Here is a 21,474-nt window from a genome sequence, read left to right as displayed (position 1 = left end):
GTGAAGGTTATGGGTTCTTCAACTTTTTGTCGCTTGGGGGATGCAGCTGGTACGCTGATTGCCTCCCGTCGGAATTTCCCCGAGATGACGTTGACAGAATCCGACAGAGGTCGGTCATCCGGCCACCCCTTCTCGACGACCATAGCTGGAGGTAGTTGTGCAGAGACCTCGTGAGAGGGCATCAGATGAGGGAAGGAGGATTGGGCGTCAGAAAAGATGGCCGGAAGCGGATCCGTTGAGCACTCCTTTAAGAACAAGGGTACTGCGAAGGTTCACGCCCCCCTTCCTCTAGCGCCAATCCTGTTGGTGCAAAAATCTACTTGCACCGGAGAAGCTGGAGTCGGGGAAGCCGCGGTCGCCGCCGGGACCTGCAAAGGAAGTCTAAACCGGAGGTGGGGTTGCTCCGGCAAGACCCTCTGACGCTCAAGTCAGTTCTCTGCCTCAACAAGAATGGAGTGCTCGAACGGAGAATTTAGCAGAGTTTTGAGATAAGAAAATGAACCCTAGAGAACAACGTATCTGGGTCCCCCTTTTATAGGCGAAGGAGGCAACGGATTGATGGCGACATTTGTAACTGTCTGGTAGTGGGCCGCCCATGGTCAGGGGAATTTATTGCGAAGGGTAGTGGAGTAGACCCGTGGCTATTGTCATGGCCTGCCACGTAGAGCCTGTTGCAGGTAGTGGAGCGGCGTCCGTTGCCGCTAGTTGTCAGAGAGTAGTGGAGTCGCGCAGCACCTGCCGCAGGGAGCGGAGCAGAATCGTGGCCGTTGACACAGCCTGTCAGAGAGTAATGGGTCCGCCGTAGGGGGTGATGGAGCCGCGTGGAATCCGCTACAGGAAGTGGAACAGGATCATGGTTGTTATTGTGACCTTTCAGGGGGCGCGGATCTGTTGATTGAGGCTCGGCAGCGGTCGGAGTCCGGCCTCTGTAGAAGTCCGGGAGGGGTCCTCCTTGCGGTTGGGGTCATGAGTGGAGTCCGGCTCCCGTAGGAGTCCGAACGGAACTTACCAGCAGTTGATACTGAGAGCGGAGCTCGGCTCCCGTAGGAGTCCGGGCGGAGTCCTCTTGAGGTCGAAGTTGTCGGCGGAGTCCGGCTCCCGTAGGAGTCCGGACGGAGCTTACCAGCAGTTGATACTGAGAGCGGAGCCCGGCTCCCGTAGGAGTCCGGGTGGAGTCCTCTGCAATCAAAGTTGAAGGTGAAGTCCGGCTCCCGTAGGAGTCCGGACGGAGCTTACCAGCAGTTGATACCGAGAGCGGAGCCCGACTCCCGTAGGAGTCCGGGCGGAGTCCTCTGCAATCAAAGTTGAAGGTGAAGTCCGGCTCCCATAGGAGTCCGGACGGAGCTTACCAGCAGTTGATACCGAGAGCGGAGCCCGGCTCCCGTAGGAGTCCGGGCGGAGTCCTCTTGAGGTCGAAGTTGTCGGCGGAGTCCGGCTCCCGTAGGAGTCCGGACGGAGCTTACCAGCAGTTGATACCGAGAGCGGAGCCCGGCTCCCGTAGGAGTCTGGGCGGAGTCCTCTGCAATCAAAGTTAAAGGTGAAGTCTGGCTCTCGTAAGAGTTCGGATGGAGCTTACCAGCAGTTGATACCGAGAGCGGAGCCCGGCTCCCGTAGGAGTCCGAGCAGAGTCCTCTTGAGGTCGAAGTTGTCGGCGGAGTCCGGCTCCCATAGGAGTCCGGACGGAGCTTACCAGCAGTTGATACCGAGAGTGGAGCCCGGCTCCCGTAGGAGTCCGGGCGGAGTCCTCTGCAATCAAAGTTAAAGGTGAAGTTCGGCTCCCGTAGGAGTCCGGACGGAGCTTTCCAGTAGTTGATACCGAGAGCGGAGCCCGGCTCCCGTAGGAGTCCGGGTGGAGTCCTCTGCAATCAAAGTTAAAGGTGAAGTCCGGCTCCCGTAGGAGTCCGGACGGAGCTTACCAGCAGTTGATACCGAGAGCGGAGCCCAGCTCCCGTAGGAGTCCGGGCGGTGTCCTCTTGAGGTCGAAGTTGTCGGCGGAGTCCGGCTCCCGTAGGAGTCCGGACGAAGTCTGTCTGCAGTCGTTGGAGTCGTCGACGGGGCCCGGCTCCCGTAGGAGTCCGGGCGGAGCTATCTTGTAGCTGAAGTTGTTGGTCATCGAGGATGAAGTCCGGCTCCCGTGGGAGCCCGGGCGGAGATTTCTTTTGAGGTTGGCCTTGTTGGCGGAGCCGTTGATTCTGTGAAGGACTTCGGCTGGGGGTATTTTATACCCAACACCTGCTTAAGTCCATAAATGGACCTCTGTAACTTGCACACCTTAGACTCATCTGTGGATGTGAATCCTTCAGATTGTATCATATACACCTCTTCGTCCAACTCTCCGTTTAGGAAAGCTGTCTTCACATCCATCTGCCAGATTTCATAGTCCAGATAGGTAGCTATCGCAAGCATAATCTGAATGGATTTGAGTATTGCCACAGGAGAAAACATCTCGTCATAATCTATACCATAACGTTGACGATATCCCTTGGCAACCAGATGGGCTTTATAGGTTTTCACCTTTCCGTCTGCGCCCCTCTTCCTCTTGAAGACCCACTTACACCCTATGGGTTTTACTCCTTCGGGTGGGTCAACCAATGTCCACACATCGTTGACCTTCATGGACTCCATTTCGGATTTCATGACCTCTAGCCATTTCTCAGAGTCAGGTCTCTGCATTGCATCCATGTAGGTGATCGGATCCTCATCGTTTTCATTAAGTTCGACAGGATCGCCGTCCCAGATCAAGAAACCATAGTATATGTTCAGTTGACGTGGTACTCTACCAGATCGCCTTAAGGGTGCAGGAACAATGGGCTCCGGATTTGATCTAACTAAATCTGATTCAGGTTCAGCTACTTGTGTCGGTTTTTCCACCTGTCAAACTTCCTCAAGTTCGACCTTAGAGGCAACAGTCCCTTCACCAAGGAACTCTTTTTCTAAAAAGATTGCCTTAAGGCTGACAAACACCTTTTGCTCATCAGCTAGGTAGAAATAATACCCTTTGGTCTTTTTTGGGTACCCTATGAAATAACACTTGTCAGACTTAGGTCCAAGCAAGTCCGTAATTAAACGTTTAACATAAGCCGGACACCCCCAAACCCTAAGGTACGAGAGTACTGGCTTACATCCTATCCATATCTCATATGACGTTTTTGTTACAGACTTACTCGGAACCCTATTTAGAAGGTAACAAGCCGATTCGAGCGCATATCCCCAGAGGGAGATCGGCAGACAAGCAAACCCCATCATGGATCGAATCATGTCCAACAAGGTTCGATTCCTCCTTTCAGATATACCATTATGCTGTGGTGTTCCAGGAGGAGTCCACTGAGAGAGAATCCCATTCTCTCCAAGATATGTCAGAAACTCATTGGGAAGGTATTCACCTCCTCGATCAGATCGAAGAGTTTTAATACACTTTTCAGTTTATTTTTCTACCTCTTTTTGGAATAGTTTGAACATTTCAAACGACTCTGACTTATGCTTCATTAAGTAGACATACCCATATCTCGATAGATTGTCTGTGAAGGTTATGAAGTAGAAATATCTACCTCTTGCACTTGAGCTCATAGGTCCACATACATCAGAATGTATCAGACCCAAGAGTTCACTAGCTCGCTCATCTTTTTCAGTAAAAGGTGACTTGGTCATCTTCCCAAGAAGACAGGACTCACAGGTTGGAAGTGATTCACAATCATCAACTTCAAGATATCCTTCTTGAGCCAATCTGTTTATCCTGTTCTTATTGATATGACCTAGCCTATAGTGCCAAAGATAGACTTCTGACACATTATCCATTCTAGGGTGTTTACCGGAGGTTTGAACCACATTATCAGGCTATGATAGTAAGTAAATTCCATTATTTAGTTGTCCAACAAACATTGTAACACCATTCAAAATGATATTGTAAATATTTTCTTTTATTAAAAATTTATAACTGTACATGGCCAAACGGCCTACAGAAATAATATTTAATAAAAAGTTTGGACAATAGTGACATTCACTCAGAATTACATTATGAGAGTTGATTACAAGGTTCATGATTTCTAAAGCTAAAACTGAAACTTTGCTTCCATCTCCAACGTTCAGGAACCTCTCACCTTCATCAAATCTCCTATTGATCTACAGACCCTGCATCGAATTACAGATATGATAAGGGCTTTCAGTATCCAATACTCAGGCAGTAGTATTACAAATGAAAAAGTTACAAGGTGTTATCATATAATTACCTTGCTTCTTCTTCAGCCTGTTCGGGTCCAGGGAGGCAATGTATAGAGGATAGTTCCTCTTTCAGTGCCCCTGCTTCTTGCAAAAGAAGCACTCTACCTGGCTCTGGTCGGGCTTGTGCTTCTTGGTCTGACCCTGTGCAGACATCCCAGCATGCAGCTGCACCTTCTTATTCTTCTTCTTCTTGTTCTTCTTCCCTTTCTTAAAGGGTCGAGGACCAGAAGAAGACCCTCCCACAACATTCACCAACTCCTTATGGAGCCGGTGGTCCTTCTCAAAGTTCTGCAGCCACCCCAACAAGCCGTGGTAGTTCACTGCAGGCTTTGTCATCCAAAAATGAGTAAGGAAGGGGAGGAAGGACTTGGGCAAAGAATTAAGGATCGCATCCTTAGCAAGCTACTCGTGCAAGGGAAAGCCCAGTTTACTTAGGCACTCAATCATTTCGATCATGTACAGTACATGATCGGTGACTGAGGCCCCATCTGTCATCTGAGCATTGAAAATGGCACAACTAGTTTTGTGCCTTTCAACATCGTCAGGCATGCCAAAGGAGTCATTCAATATTTGAAGCATCTCCTGTGGCTGGGCGTTCTCAAATCTGTGACTGAACTCATCATTCATTGCCGCCAGCATTATACATCGAACGGTGGTGCGATCGTTGAGCCACTTCTGGTAAGTATCTCAGACCGTCCCTCTAGCGTTCGGGACTGGCTCCTCAGGTGTCGGATCCGTTGCTACATAAAGGATCCGCTCATGCTCAAGGATGATTTTCAATTTTCGATATCAGCTATCAAAATTAGGTCCCATGAGCTTGTCATTATCTAATAATGACCGGAGCGACAGGGTAGTGGCCATAGCTCCATAAAGAAAAACCAGACCTCTATTAGTATATAAATTATTAATACTAAAGACTTGGACTTTAGTCTAAAGTTTCTCCCAGTATTTTTATGAACTGATAGCCTCAACCTCCAATTCAAAAAATTACTTTAATTCCTTAATGGGTACTAGAATCCACACAGAACACACACGAGCCCAACTTTGGTTGGTCAACCCATGTGCATCTATGGATAGGTTCATAACCAGTTGTTTCTCTAAATAACTTCTAGTAATTAATTTTGCCCCAGAACCTAATCAATAGGCTTTGGCCTCCACTGAAAAGATCTGGTTAGGTCCAACCATTAACATGATTAGATTTGGTGAATCGGATCAATAAATGATGAGGCCCGACTTTGGCCGGCCAACCTGACCACCATCAGAAAGACTCAACCAAATTATCATACTATGAATGATAATTTCATTAGTCAATAAGCACCAGGCCTTTGGGCCTCCAATGATTATTAAACTAATGGACTCATTATCACTCACTTAATGGGAGGCTATGACTTAGTTATCAATATAACTTAATCATTTTTAGGGACCTAATAATTTTTAAAAATTTTATTAAAAGATAGATGAGAAGAAAAAATTCAGCCAATTTCAATCCTCCCACTAACTTCACCAAGTCAGATTAAAAAAAGATTTAATTAAAGCTGGCATTAGGAGTACCTAAATTAGTCACACTGATTTACCTAATGACATGGGTGAGCCCTAATCACCAAGTGATCTAATCAAAACCTAACTCACTAGGTTGGCCAGGTAAGTGAGATCAGTGGTGGGGATAAGCCATTATCTCATCAGAGATCAAATCAATGCGAGTAGCTCCCACTTAAGAACCACTGGTCAAACTGCCGAACTTACCTTAGACACCAACCGGTTCATTAGTTTTAATTTGATCAACTTAGTAAATAGGGTTCCACCGCGTAGCCATGAATTAAGTCCATCTTGGTCTAGTTAAATACATGGACCCATTCAACTACAACTATTGGAGTTGAGTCTAGAGTGTCCTTGACCTAATCTAATTCAACTTTTGATTAGATTTGATCAATTACGCTAACTTTGGGAATAGTGTCCCAAAGCCAATCGTCAGCCTGTTGACGGTTGTGCTCATTTTTGTATTTGTACATGAATTATGAATTAATAAAAATTATTTTGATATTTTTCATCACAAAATATTTCATCTTCTAATGAACTCCTATGTTGTGGTGAAGTCCTTAGGACTATTTAGACTCGACAAAGGAGGATTTATCGTTTAGTCCTTAAATCTGTTCACGACCAAATGATACATTGTTATCAAGGATGACAACGTTTATCAAGCATAGATCATTGTGTGCCATATAGGTTGGTTGTCCTCTTAAGCAATGAGTGTGGAGACACTGGTATGGCATACAGATGAGATGTAAGGGTACATCTGCACTGAATGTGATCGATTCCGGAGCTATTTCTGCTGTCAAGATTTGCTCCGATGGAATATGGGTATAAATATCCCTCCGACCTGAGACCACCACGTTGACTTGCAAGCGACTCACTGCACTTAGGCACTGGACTACCTGAATTTTTAATTCAGTGATGGAAGGCTGTTGGGTGTAGTCAAGTACTTGACTTGTCGGTGTGTGTGTCAAGATGGGATTGACCACTCCAGTTTAGGAGCTGTGTACAGTCGTATTTCAATTTAGCAAAATCATGGCCAGGGTAGTCCTTGTGAGACGTCACAGGACTGTTTGAGTTGAGCACGATTCGGATGATCTGATCAGGGTTGACAGTTTAACCCTGAGTCATCCTAAACACAGGGGTCAAAAGGATGAATTATACAGTAAAAATATTCATGTAGGTTCTGAGTGTTACGATTGTGATTTTTCAACCTATCTGAACATCGGGTACCATTGCTAGATGGTCACTTCGATTAGTACAGGAATTGGTTCCAATGCTACCGGCTTAGGTTCGAACCTGCGGGGTCACACACATTAGAGGTTCCTATTTGATCTGATGGCTGATGTAGAATCCTACATGTTTGAAACTTAGTGATCGAGAATCAGGATTCTCTGATCATGAGTTCTACACATTATGGGTACCAGGGTCAAGAGTCCTACTGGTTGGGACTTTTCGATCAGGGTTACATATCGATGAATTCTGATGTCCGATTGCCCATCGAATTTGGACTCAATATTTATGAGAGATTTAATTAGTGATTTGATCGCTAATTAACTCAATTTGATTGAGTAATTATTTTTGGATCAAGTCCAATTGAAGTAGATTCAGTTGGGTTTGACCTGATTAGGTTAAGAGTTGACCTAATCGTCAAGATGGTTTGGTTCCTGATTTGATCAGGAGTTGGGCTTAGTCAATTCCTGATTTGATTAAGATTTTATTGAGCCTAATTAAGCCTAATTAAGTTAAATTTAAATTAGTCTAATTGGACCTAACTTATTTGGTTCAATTAGGTTGGTTTAAATAATTAAACCACCTTGACCCAATCTCCATGCGCCACCTCACTTCCATTGCACCCATTTGAATTCATGAGAAGGAACTTCTCATGAATTATTTCCTCATGCTAAGCCTTCTCTGTGCCTTACTTTAATATGCCATATGAATGGATAAGGATGATTGGTGTCAAAAGGGCAATCAATCTTTACACCTTATCCCTTTTTTTACGCCCCATTTATTACATGAGAAAAGGTTTCTCATGAAATCACTCCATGCATAATTTAAGCCACACCTCATGCCTTTAGTGGATAAGGGATGAGTTGGTGTCCATTTGAATTCAAAATTTGATTTGAATTCAAATGTGCAATTACTCATCTTTATCCTTTCTTTTGGATAAGACGTTTGATGTTGTTATAAAGGGAGGAGAAAAGTGGGGCGTGCAAGAAGAAGATTTTTGGAGAAAAATTTTTGGGCATGAGAAGTCTTGTGCATGAGAAGGAAGTCCATATCCTTCCAAGAGAAAAAGAAAGAAAAAAAGAAAAGTGGGTACAAGGTTTTTGATGAGTTCCCTAGAGTTTTAGCCTGGGGTTCGGGAAGTGAGAAAGTGAGCTATGAGTGTCGTGAGCCCACAAAATTTTAGGAAGATCTTCAACATCCTCTCAAGTATGTCTGTTGATGATCTGAAGTATTCAAAGAATCGATAGACATCGATCGAAGGAGTTCGATCAGCATCGGCCATCAAAAGGGCTCTACAATGAGCTAGCACTCGTGAGGAGCCGATCAGACCGGGAGCTTCATGTGAACGATCCACAAAGGCCAGACACGCTATATGGCTACGTCACGATGATTAGATTGCGGTGATCTACTACCACACAAAGGTATTATGTTCTGAACATATTACAGTAAAGTGTTTACTGTTTGAATTTGAATTTCAAATTTAAATGAATGCATGCTATATATCATATTTAGATCCTAGTGTAGGGTAAATTTATGTGAATTAATTAGATTAATTAATATTTTTCCACTGTAAAATTATAATTTTGAAAAAGTTTTAAAATTATCATTTTACCCCTACACTGAATTTCGCTACAAATGGTATCAGAGTGGGTTCTTAGATATGATATATATATATTTGCATGCGTAGATTAAGTTATAATCTAAAAGTTTAAATTTAAAATCTAAAATTTGGATAAAATTTCAAATTTGAAATTTAAAATTTAAAATTCAAAATTTGAAATTCAAAATTTAAAATTCAAAAATTTGAAATTTAAAATTTGTTTGAAATTTAAAATTCAAAATTTAAAATTTAAAATTTGGAATTTGAAATTTAAATTTTGAAATTGGCATATTTAGATATACTTGATCCAAGTAGCAAGTAATCGAATTGGGTTGGTTGCCATGGCCGTCCGATCATAGGAGAAAAGTAGGGTTTAAAGGCCCTCTCCTCCCATTCAATGGGGTCTCCTATGGCGGTAGGGGTGCCGCTGCAATTATATCCCATGCAGATGAAGCAGCGAAAGAAATTAAGATATAAAGGTTTAATTATGAAATTTATCATGAATGTGTTAGATTAGATCTAAAAGAATATTCATGATTTATTTTGATTGAGTTATTTTCTGTTATGTAATTAGCAATAGGATTACTATTTATGAAATGTACTGATCTATTTGTTAAATGAGTCAACATATTTGGTGAATAAAAAATAAAACCTTTCAAATTTAAAAATTATTTTTGAAATACCAAACCCTGACCCATCAGCCCAAATACTTAATTAAAAGAATTAAGTGTTGTCTAGTAGGTCTAGAATTGTGAATTAAGACCTAAGACAATTGCATAAACTTGTGGGTCAATGGGTTAGATGGATTAGGTTCATAATTGGGTTAGACCTAAGGTTAGCTTAAAGAAATAGACTAAATTAGATTAATTGGTCAAATCTAATCAAAAGTTGAATTAAATTAGGTCAAGGATACTCTAGACTCAACTTCAATAGTTGTAGTTGAATGGGTCCATGTCTTTAACTAGACCAAGATGGACTTAATTCATGGCTACGCGGTGGAACCCTATTTACTAAGTTGATCAAATTAAAACTAATGAATCGGTTGGTGTCTAAGGTAAGTTTGGCAGTTTGACTAGTGGTTTTTAAGCGGGAGCTACTCACAGTGATTCGATCTCTGATGAGTTAATGGCTTATCCCCACCACTGATCTCACTTACCTGGCCAACCTGGTGAGTTAGATTTTGATTAGATCACTTGGTGATTAGGGCTCATCCATGTCATTAGGTAAATCAGTTTGACTGATTTAGGTACTCCTAATGCCAGCTTTAATTAAATTTTTTTTAATCTGACTTGGTGAAGTCAATGGGAGGATTGAAATTGGCTAGATTTTTTCTTCTCATCTATCTTTTAATAAAATTCTCAAAAATTATTAGGTCCCTAAAAATGATTAAGTTATATTGATAACTAAGTCATAGCCTCCCATTAAGTAAGTGATAATGAGTCCATTAGTTTAATAATCATTGGAGGCCCAAAGGCCTGGTGCTTATTGACTAATGGAATTATCATTCATAATATGATAATTTGGTTTGAGTCTTTCTGATGGTGGTCAGGTTGGCCGACCAAAGTTGGGCCTGATCATTTATTGGTCCGATTCACCAAATCAAATCATGTTAATGGTTGGACCTAACCAAATCTTTTCAGTGGAGGCCAAAGCCTACTGATTAGGTTCTGGGGCAAAATCAATTACTAGAAGCTATTTAGAGAAACAACTGGTTATGAACCTACCCATAGATGCACATGGATTGACCAACCAAAGTTGGGCTCGTGTGTAGTCTGTGTGGATTCTAGTATCCACTAAGGAATTAAAGTAATTCCTCGAATTGGAGGTTGAGGCTACCAGTTCGTAAAAATACTGAGAGAAACTTTAGACTAAAGTCCAAGTCTTTAGTATTTATAATTTATATTCTTATAGAGGTCTGGTTTTTCTTTATGTAGCTATGGCTACTACCCTATCCCTCTAGTCATTATTAGATAATGACAAGCTCATGGGACCAAATTTCGATAGCTGGTATCGAAAATTAAAAATCATCCTTGAGCATGAATGGATCCTTTATGTAGTAACGGATCCTGCACCTGAGGAGCCAGCCCTGAATGCTCGAGGGACGGTCTGAGATACTTACCAGAAGTGGCTCAACGATCGCACCACCGTTCGGTGCATTATGCTGGTGGCAATGAATGATGAGTTCAGCCGCAGGTTCGAGAATGCCCAGCCACAAGAGATGCTTCAAATGTTGAACGACTCCTTTGGCACGCCTGACGACGTTGAAAGGCACAAAACTAGTTGTGTCATTTTCAATGCTCGGATGAGGGATGGAGCCTCAGTCACTGATCATGTACTGTACATGATCGAAATGATTGAGCGCCTAAGTAAACTGGGCTTTCTCCTACATGAGCAGCTCGGTAAGGATCCGATCCTTAATTCTCTGCCCAAGTCCTACCTTCCCTTCGTTACTCATTTTCGAATGACAAAGCCTGCAGTGAACTACCACGACTTGTTGGGGTTACTGCAGAACTTTGAGAAGGACCACCAGCTCCATAAGGAGTCGCTAAATATTGTGGGAGGGTCTTCTTCTGGTCATCGATCCTTTAAGAAAGGGAAGAAGAACAAGAAGAAGAAGAATAAGAAGGTGCAACCGCATGCTGGGATGTCTGCACAGGGTCAGACCAAGAAATGCAAGCCCGACCAGAGCCAGGCAGAGTGCTTCTTTTGCAAGAAGCAGGGGCACTGGAAGAGAAACTGTCCTCTATACATTGCCTCCCTGGACCCGAACAGGCCGAAGAAGAAGCAAGGTACTTATATGATAACACCTTGTAACTTTTCCATTTGTGATACTACTGCTTAGGTATTGGATACCGGAAGCCCTTATCATATTTGTAATTCGATGCAGGGTCTGTAAGTCAGTAGGAGATTTGATGAAGGCGAGAGGTTCCTGAACGTTGGAGATGGAAGCAAAGTTCCAGTTCTAGCATTAGGAATCGTGAACCTTGTAATCAATTCTCGAAACATAATTCTGAGTGAATGTCACTATTGTCCAAGCTTTTTATTAAATATTATTTCTGTAGGCCTTTTGGCCATGAACGGTTATCAATTTTTAATAAAAGAAAATATTTGCAATATCATTTTGATTGGTGTTACAATGTTTGTTGGACAACTTAATAATAGAATTTACTTTCTATCACAACCTGTTAATGTGGTTCAAATCTCCGGTAAATGTCCTAGAATAGATAATATGTCAGAAGTCTACCTTTGGCACTGTAGGCTAGGTCATATCAATAAGAACAGGATAAACAGGTTGGCACAAGAAGAAATTCTTGAAGTAGGTGATTGTGAATTACTTCCAACCTGTGAGTCCTGTCTTCTTAGTAAAATGACCAAATCACCTTTTACTGGAAAAGGTGAGCGAGCCAGTGAACTCTTGGGTCTGGTACACTCTGATATATGTGGACCTATGAGCTCAAGTACAAAAGGTGGATATTTCTACTTCATAACCTTCACAGACGACCTATCGAGGTATGGGTATGTCTATTTAATGAAGCATAAGTCGGAGTCGTTTGAAATGTTCAAACTATTCTGAAATGAGGTAGAAAAATAAACTGAAAAGTGTATTAAAATTCTTCGATCTGATCAAGAGGTGAATACCTTTCCAATGATTTTCTGACATATCTTGGGGAGAATGGGATTCTCTCTCAGTGGACACCTCCTGGAACACCACAACATAATGGTGTATCTGAAAGGAGGAATCGGACCTTGTTGGACATGGTTCGATCCATGATGGGGTTTGCTGGTCTACCGATCTTCCTCTGAGGATATGCGCTCGAATTAGCTTGTTACCTTCTAAATAGAGTTTCGAGTAAGTCTATAACCAAAACGCCATATGAGATATGGATAGGATGTAAGCCAGTACTCTCGCACCTTAGGGTTTGGGGGTGTCCGGCTTATGTTAAACGTTTAATTACGGACAAGCTTGGACCTAGGTCTGACAAGTGTAATTTTATAGGGTACCCAAAAGAGACCAAAGGGTATTACTTCTATCTAGCTGATGAGCAAAAAGTTTTTGTTAGCCTTAAGGCAATCTTTTTGGAAAAAGAGTTCCTTGGTGAAGGGACTGTTGCCTCTAAGGTCGAACTTGACGAAGTTCGACAGGTGAAAAAACCGACACAAGTTGCTGAACCTGAACCAGATTTGATTAGATCAGATCCAGAGCCCATTGTTCAAGCACCCTTAAGGTGATCTGGTAGAGTACCACGTCAACTGGACAGATACTATGATTTCTTGGTCCAGGATGATGATCCTATCGAACTTGATGAAAATGATGAGGATCCGATCACCTACATGGATGCAATGCAAAGATCCGACTCTGAGAAATGGCTAGAAGCCATGAAATCCAAAATGGAGTCCATGAAGGTCAACGATGTGTGGACATTGGTTGACCCACCCGAAGGAGTAAAATCCATAGGGTGTAAGTAGGTCTTCAAGAGGAAGAGGGGCGCAGATGGAAAGGTGGAAACCTATAAAGCCCGTTTGGTTGCCAAGGGATATCGTTAATGTTATGGTATAGACTATGACAAGATATTTTCTCCTGTGGCAATGCTCAAATCCATTCAGATTATGCTTGCATTAGCTGCTCATCTGGACTATGAAATCTGACAGATGGATGTGAAGACAGCTTTCCTAAATGGAGAGCTGGATGAAGAGGTGTATATGATACAACTTGAAGGATTCACATCTACAGATGAGTCTAAGGTGTGCAGGCTACAGAGGTCTATTTATGGACTTAAGCAGGCATCACGGAGTTGGAACATACATTTTGATAAGACGATCAAGACGTATGGCTTCGTTAAGAATGGAGAAGAGCCATGCATTTATAAGTGAGCTAATGGTCCAGTAATAGTATTTTTTGTATTATATGTGGATGACATTCTCTTAATCGGGAATGATGTCCCTGCATTACAGGAAATAAAGATTTGGCTGTCGTCACAATTCTCCATGAAGGATCTGGGAGAAGCTTCCTACATCTTAGGGATAAGAATCTATAGGGATAGATCTAAAAGGTTGCTTGGTTTATCTCAGTCCACGTACATTGATACTATGCTGAAGAGGTTCAGCATGGAGAATTTCAAGAAAGGCTATCTTCCGATAGGCCATGGAATTTTTCTCTCGAAGAGGGATTGTCCGACAACACCTTAAGAGAGAGAGCGTATGGGTAGGATTCCATATGCTTTGGCAGTAGGATCTATCATGTATGCCATGACATGTACACGACCAGATGTGGCATACTCACTAGGGGTAGTGAGTAGATACCAATCTGATCCAGGAGAGAATCACTGGAAGGTTGTTAAAACCATCCTGAAGTATTTAAGAAATACTAAGGACTAGTGGCTTGTTTATGGTGAATCAGACTTGAGACTTCTAGGGTTTACAGACTCTAGTTTTCAGTCTGATCACGATGACAGCAAAAGTGTATCGGGATTCATTTTTACCCTTAATGGTGGGGCTATCTGCTAGAAAAGTTCCAAGCAGCACACAGTGGCTGATTCAGTTTGTGAGACAGAGTATGTCGCCGCATCAGATGCTGTCAAAGAAGCGATGTGGCTGAGAAAATTCATCACCGAGCTCGGAGTAGCACCCTCCCTTGTTGGTCCAGTTCTGCTCTACTATGACAGCTCTGGAGCCATTGCTCATGCGAAGGAACCAAAGGCACACCAGCGGACGAAGCATATTCTGCACCGCTACCATCTCATCCGAAAAATTATGGATCGAGGTGACATCGATCTTCAGAAGATCGACGGAAAGGAGAATCTAGCTGACCCATTCACTAAAGCCATTGTGGTGAAGGAGTTCGATAACTACAAGTCGAAGATGGGTATTAGATAATGCACCAATTGGCTTTAGGCCAAGTGAGAGATTGTTGGGAATAGTGTCCCAAAGCCAATCGTCAGTTTATTGACAGTTGTGCTCATTTTTATATTTGTACATGAATTATGAATTAATAAAAATTATTTTGATATTTTTTATCATAAAATGTTTCATCTTCTAATGAACTCTTATGTTGTGGTGAAGTCCTTGGGACTATTTAGACTCGACAAAGGAGGATTTATCGTTTAGTCCTTAAATCTGTTTGCGACCAAATGATATGTTGTTACCAAAGATGACAACGTTTATCAAGCATAGGTCATTGTGTGCCATATAGGTTGGTTGTCCTCTTAACCAATGAGTGTGGAGACACTGGTATGGCATACAGGTGAGATGTAAGGGTACATCTGCACTGAACGTGACCGACTCCGGAGCTATTTCTGCTGTCAAGATTTGCTCCGATGGAATATGGGTATAAATGTCCCTCCAACCTGAGACCACCACGGTGACTTGCAAGCAACTCACTACACTTAGGCACTGGACTACCGAATTTCTAATTCAGTGACAGAAGGTTGCTGGGTGTTGTCAAGTACTTGACTTGTCGGTGCGTGTGTCAAGATGAGATTGACCACTCTAGTTTAGGAGCTGTGTATAGTCATGTTTCAATTTAGCAAAACCTTGGCTAGGGTAGTCCTTGTGAGGAGTCATAGGACTGTTTGAGTTGAGCATGATTCGGATGATCTGATCAGGGTTGATAGTTTAACCCTGAGTCATCCTAAACACAGGGGTCAAAAGGATGAATTATACAGTAACCATATTCATGTAGATTCTGAGTGTTGCGATTGTAATTTTTCGACCTATCCAGATATCGGGTACCATTGCTAGATGGTCACTTCGATTAGTACAGGAATTGATTCCTGTGCTACCGACTTAGGATCGAACCTGTGGGGTCACACACATTAGAGGTTTCTATTTGATCTAATGGCTGATGTAGAATCCTACATGTTTGGGACTCAGTGATCGAAAATCAGGATTCTCTGATCACGAGTTCCACACATTATGGGTATCGAGGTCAAGAGTCCCACTGGTTGGGACTTTTCGATCAGGGTTACATATCGATGAATTCTGATGCCCGATTGCCCATCAGATTTGGACTCAATATTTATGAGGTTTAATTAGTGATTTGATCGCTAATTAACTCAATTTGATTGAGTAATTATTTTTGGATCAAGTCCAATTGAATTGGATTCAGTTGGGTTTGACCCGATTAGGTTAAGAGTTGACCTAATCGTCAAGATGGTTTGGTCTCTGATTTGATTAGGGGTTGGGCTTAGTCAATTTTTGATTTGATTAAGATTTTATTGAGCCTAATTAAGCTTAATTAAGTTGGGTTTAAATTAGTCTAATTGAACCTAACTTATTTGGTTCAATTAGGTTGGTTTAAATAATTAAACCACCTTGACCCAATCTCCATGCGCCACCTCACTTCCATTGCACCCATTTGAATTCATGAGAAGGAACTTCTCATGAATTATTTCCTCACGCCAAGCCCTCTCCATGCCCCACTTTAATGTGCCATATGAATGGATAAGGATGATTGGTTGGCCATTCAAATTCAAAATAAAGTTTGAATTTGAATGGGCAATCAATCTTTGCACCTTATCCCTTTTTTTATGCCCCATTTATTACATGAGAAAAGATTTCTCATGAAATCACTCCATGCACAATTTAAGCCATGCCTCACACCTTTAGTGGATAAGGGATGAGTTGGTGTCCATTTGAATTCAAAATTTGATTTGAATTCAAATGTGCAATTACTCATCTTTATCCTTTCTTTTGGATAAGATGTTTGACGTTGTTATAAAAGGAGGAGAAAAGTGGGGCATGCAAGAAGATTTTTGAAGAAAAATTTTAGGATGTGAGAAGTCTTGTGCATGAGAAGGAAGTCCATATCCTTCCAAGAAAAAAAGGAAGAAAAGAAAGAAAAGTGGGTGCAAGGTTTTCGATGAGTTCCCTGGAGTTTTAACCTGGGGTTCGAGAAGTGAGAAAGTGAGCTACGAGTGTCGTGAGCCCACAAAATTTTAGAGAGATCTTCAACATCCTTTCAAGCATATCTGTTGATGATCCAGAGTATCTGAAGAATTGACAGACATCGATCAAAGGAGTTCGATCAGCATCGACCGTCAAAAGAGCTCTACAACGAGCTAGCACTCGTGAGGAGTCGATCAGATCGGGAGCTTCATGTGGATGATCCGTAGAGGCCAGATATTCTGTGTGACTGCATCACGATAATCAAACTCTCCCAACGGTGATCAGATTGCGGTAATCTACTATCCGCACAAAGGTATTATGTTCTGAACACATTACAGTAAAGTGTTTACTGTTTGAATTTGAATTTTAAATTTAAATGAATGCATACTATATATCATATTTAGATTCTAGTGTAGGATAAATTTATATTAATTAATTAGATTAATTAATATTTTTTCACTGTAAAATCATAATTTTGAAAAAGTTTTAAAATTACCATTTTACCCCTGCACTGAATTTCGTTACACAACCAATCTCATCCTTATCCATTCAAAATGGTGCACAAAGAGAGGGCATGGGATAGCTTCTGCATGGGAGAAAATTCATGAGAAGTTATTTTTTGTGAATTCAAATGGGCGCATGAGAAGTGAGGTGGCGTAGGGAGATTAGTTAAGGTGGTTTGAACCTAATTGAGCCAACCTAATCAAAATAGGTTAGGCACAATTAGACTAAGTTAAACCCAATATAATTAGACTTAATTAGGTTCAATAAAATTCTAATCAAATCAGGAATTGACTAAGCCCAATCTCTGATCAAATCAGTGACCAAAACACCTTAGCGATTAGGTCAACACTTAACCTAATCAGGTCAAAGCCAACTGAATCCAATTCAATTGGACTTGATCCAAAAATAATTACTCAATCAAATTGAGTTAATTAGTGATCAAATTATTAATTAAATCTTTCATAAATACTGAATCCAAATCCGATGGGCAATTGGGCATCAGAGTCCATCGATATGAAATCCTGATCAAAAAAGTCCCAAACTAGTGGGACTCTTGACCCTGGTATCAAAAATGTGTGGTACTCATGATCAGAGAATCCTGATTCTCGATCACAGAGTCTCAGAGATGTAGGACTCTTCATCAGCCATCAGATCAGATAGAAATCTCTAATGTGTGTGATCCCGCAGGTTCGAACCTAAGCCGGTAGCATAGGAACCAATTTTTGTATTAATCGAAGTGACCATCTAGCAATAGTACCCGATGTTCGGATAGGTCGAATAGTCACAATCACAACATTTAGAACCTACGTGAATATGGTTATTGTATAATTCATATCTTTTGACCCCTGTGTTTAGGATGACTCAGGGTTAAACTGTCAACCCTGATTAGATCATCCGAATCGTGCTCAATTCAAACAGTCCTGTGACTCCTCACTAGAACTACCCTGGCTAATATTTTGCTACATTGAAACATGACTGTACATAGCTCCTGAACTGGAGTGGTCAATCCGATCTTGACACACGCATCGATAAGTCAAGTACTTGACTACACCCAGCATCCTTCCATCAGTGAATTAGAAATTCAGGTAGTCCAGTTCCTAAGTGCAGTGAGTTGCTTGCAAGTCACCGTGGCGGTCTCAGGTCGGAGGGACAGTTATACCCATATCCCATCGGAGCAAATCTTGACAGCAGAAAAAGCTCCAAAGTCGGTCATGTTCAGTGCAGATGTACCCTTACATCTCATCTGTATGCCATACCAGTGTCTCCACACTCCTTGGTTAAGAGGACAACCAATCCATATGGCACACAACGATCTATGCTTGATAAACGTTGTTGTCTTTGGTTACAACGTATCATTTGATCACAAACAGGTTTAAGGACTAAACGACAAATCTTCCTTTGTCGAGTCTAAATAGTCTTAAAGACTTTACCACAATATAGGAGTTTATTAGAAGATGAAATAATTTGTGATGAAAAATACCAAAATAACTTTTATTTATTTATAATTTATATACTAATACAGGAAAGAGCACAACCGTCAACAGGCTGACGATTGGCTTTGGGATACTATTCCCAACAATAATAGTTCTCATAAGGAAGATGTACATCTTGTGATGAAAAATACTAAATAATTTTTATTATTTTATAATTCATATACAATTACAAAGAGTACAATCATCCAAATGATTAGCTTTAGAACATATTTTCTAACAATTCATGATCTGAAAATCTATTTTCAAATCTAAAATTTGAATGGCTAAAATTCATGTGATGGATTTCAAGATTTAAAAATTATTTTTAGATCTAAAATTTAGATTGTTTTATGTTCATGCGATTGCTTTCAAGATCTAAAAATTATTTTCAGATCTAACAATTTAATTTCTTATGATTGTTAATATAAAATTATTGATTATTGAAATCTATGTGATGTCTTGATTAACCAAAAATTTTCAGATCTCAATTTTATCTTAATGTTCATGCATCTAAGATTTTGAATCTAATTTCCATGAGATGTGAATTTTATTAGATCTCAATTTGTCTTTATTATATGTTCATGCATGAGATGATGTTCATAGCTAGAGACATGTCTTAATGTGATCAATGATAGTATAGATGTATTCAAATTATAGTAATTTGATTGAATATAAGATAAAATTAGTCGAGTCAATCAAAGTTCATCCTGACATAAGGTTGTCCTAGTATAACGAAGGTCGTTATATTGTATGGTTGTCCAAGGATGAAAAGAGATTGATGAAACATCATAAGAAATTTTAGCATGAATATAATGGATTAAATGATAATCATAAAGATTATGTGATAATCATAAGGACTATCAGATAGTCAAGCGTGTGTTTTTATGGATACATTTAGTGATCACCTTGAATCACTACAAATCCTCAGAGTAGGGTTGTATCATGAATGCATGATTATTTAGTTAGTAATTTACAATCTTTGATAAACCAATGGGGCTAAACTAATTTGAATTGGTTGATCGATTGGTGTCTAAGGCAAAGGATAGAATGGTAGTTATTTAATTAAGATCATTGCATGTACATGGAGAGCCTCCCACCAATCTTGAACTTACCTGACCAATTAGATCGATTAAGTCTCTTATTGGGTGCCTAGATTTGAGTTCACCATGTATGTTGCAATTATGCCTTGATTCAATCTTGGTGAACCAAATGAGGATTGTTCTAGTAGATCCATGTTAATTGTAGATTTACATCAAATATAAATATGCAATTAAATTTAAAGAGATCTAAAATAAATCTTCTCATTTAGATATTAAGTCAAGCGATCTTCCACCATTGTAGATATGTGGGCTTTTTCGGATGTTGATTGTTCTCGATCGATCACAGTGGTTCAGTTGCATCAAGAAAGATGCAACCACTCTATAGCATAAGATGCTCCAAAGTAAAGATGGGGTTGAGCCCAATAACTGTTAGGTGAGGGATCCAATAACGACTTTACATCTACTAGTGAGCGATGGGTCTAACTTAACTAAGTAATAAGGTCAATAACTGTTAGGTGAGATTTTAGGACTTAGAGATTGAAAATTACTGCAACATACTTGAAGAAGTATTGAACAAGAGTTATCCACTCATTGGTTGACACATTATCAATAACTGTCAGGTAAGGTGGTGTGACAATTGGTGGGACTGCAATACCTATGAGAAATTTTTATCATAAAGGATTTTCATCTCTCTACTCGAGGAGTATTAAGGGATTCGAAAAAATAGTGAGAGCTTATTTATTTTAAAAGATCTTAGAATAAATATAAAATTAAGTACAAACATCTAACTAGAATTTTTACTCTCTAAAGAATAAAAATCAGCTTTTAATCCTCACAAACTTAGAACCAATTGACTAATCGATCAAGTTATAAAGACTGGCTCAGGAACCTAAAATAGTTTTAAGTTCCAAGAAGTTGAGTGAACTAGGACATTCCTATGTTACCAAATCATTCGACATTGACCAAAGGGCAATCAGTTCATAATCATTGTTTGACAATGATTAAGGGCTTGGATAAGCTTGAGAAGTTTAGTATGTCCAAGTATAAGGAATTGCAAATGGATTTGATCTTGCAATTGTTTATCAATTCATATGAAAGTTTATAATAAACTACCATATGAATAAAATTGATTGGACCTTAGTTAAGTTGGTGACCACTGATGGGACCTTGAAGAGTTTAAGAAGAAGGGTTCCTGTATATCTATAGAACCTAAAGAAAAGAATAAGGGACATACTTTCAGAAGGTATGTTGGATCTACTCAATATTAGTATCTGAGTAGATAGTGAGTGTCGTAGGATCTGAGAGATCCATAGATGAGATAAATTCGAAGTATATGTGGTATCTTAAGTTTGATCATATTGGAGAAGACAGAATAAATAAATTAAAAAAGTATGAGCTCTTAGGCTCATCGACTCTCAAGTCATTTTCGATTTATAGATTTTGTCTTCCAAGAAAGATGGCCAAACCATCCATTGTGGGACATGGGGTGAGGACCACTACTATACTTGTCCGGATATATTTTGATATATACAGCTCATTTGATGAGCTGGACAGGAGGTGATTCTCTTTACTTCATTATTTATATTAATGACTATTCAAAGTATGGGTATATGTGTGAGATATAAATCTAAAATTTTAAAAAGTTCAAAAATTTAAATATGAAGTAAAGAAATAAATTAAAAAATTCTTAAGGTTCTTTGATGAGATCCAAAAGGTGTATGCCTTAGTGGGAGTTTCTAATCTATCACAAAAAAATGGTATAGTCTCAAAATGGAGTCTTCCTAGTGCATCTCAACTTGACAGGATGTCAGTGAGGAGAAATTAGACTCTATTCGATATAGTCCGATCCATGATAAGCATCACTGATCTTTCTTTTTTTTTTATGGTTTTCTTCAAAAAAATTCAAGATAGGTGATGCAGCAGCTTAACAGAAGGGAGTCTACAATTTTCAAGATGGTGTCGAGGAGCAAACAAGGATCTTCAGCTATGGAGG

Source organism: Elaeis guineensis, chromosome 12 (genome assembly GCF_000442705.2).
Source record: "Elaeis guineensis isolate ETL-2024a chromosome 12, EG11, whole genome shotgun sequence".
Classification (NCBI taxonomy): domain Eukaryota; kingdom Viridiplantae; phylum Streptophyta; class Magnoliopsida; order Arecales; family Arecaceae; genus Elaeis; species Elaeis guineensis.
Note: the sequence above shows the minus strand (reverse complement) of the source record.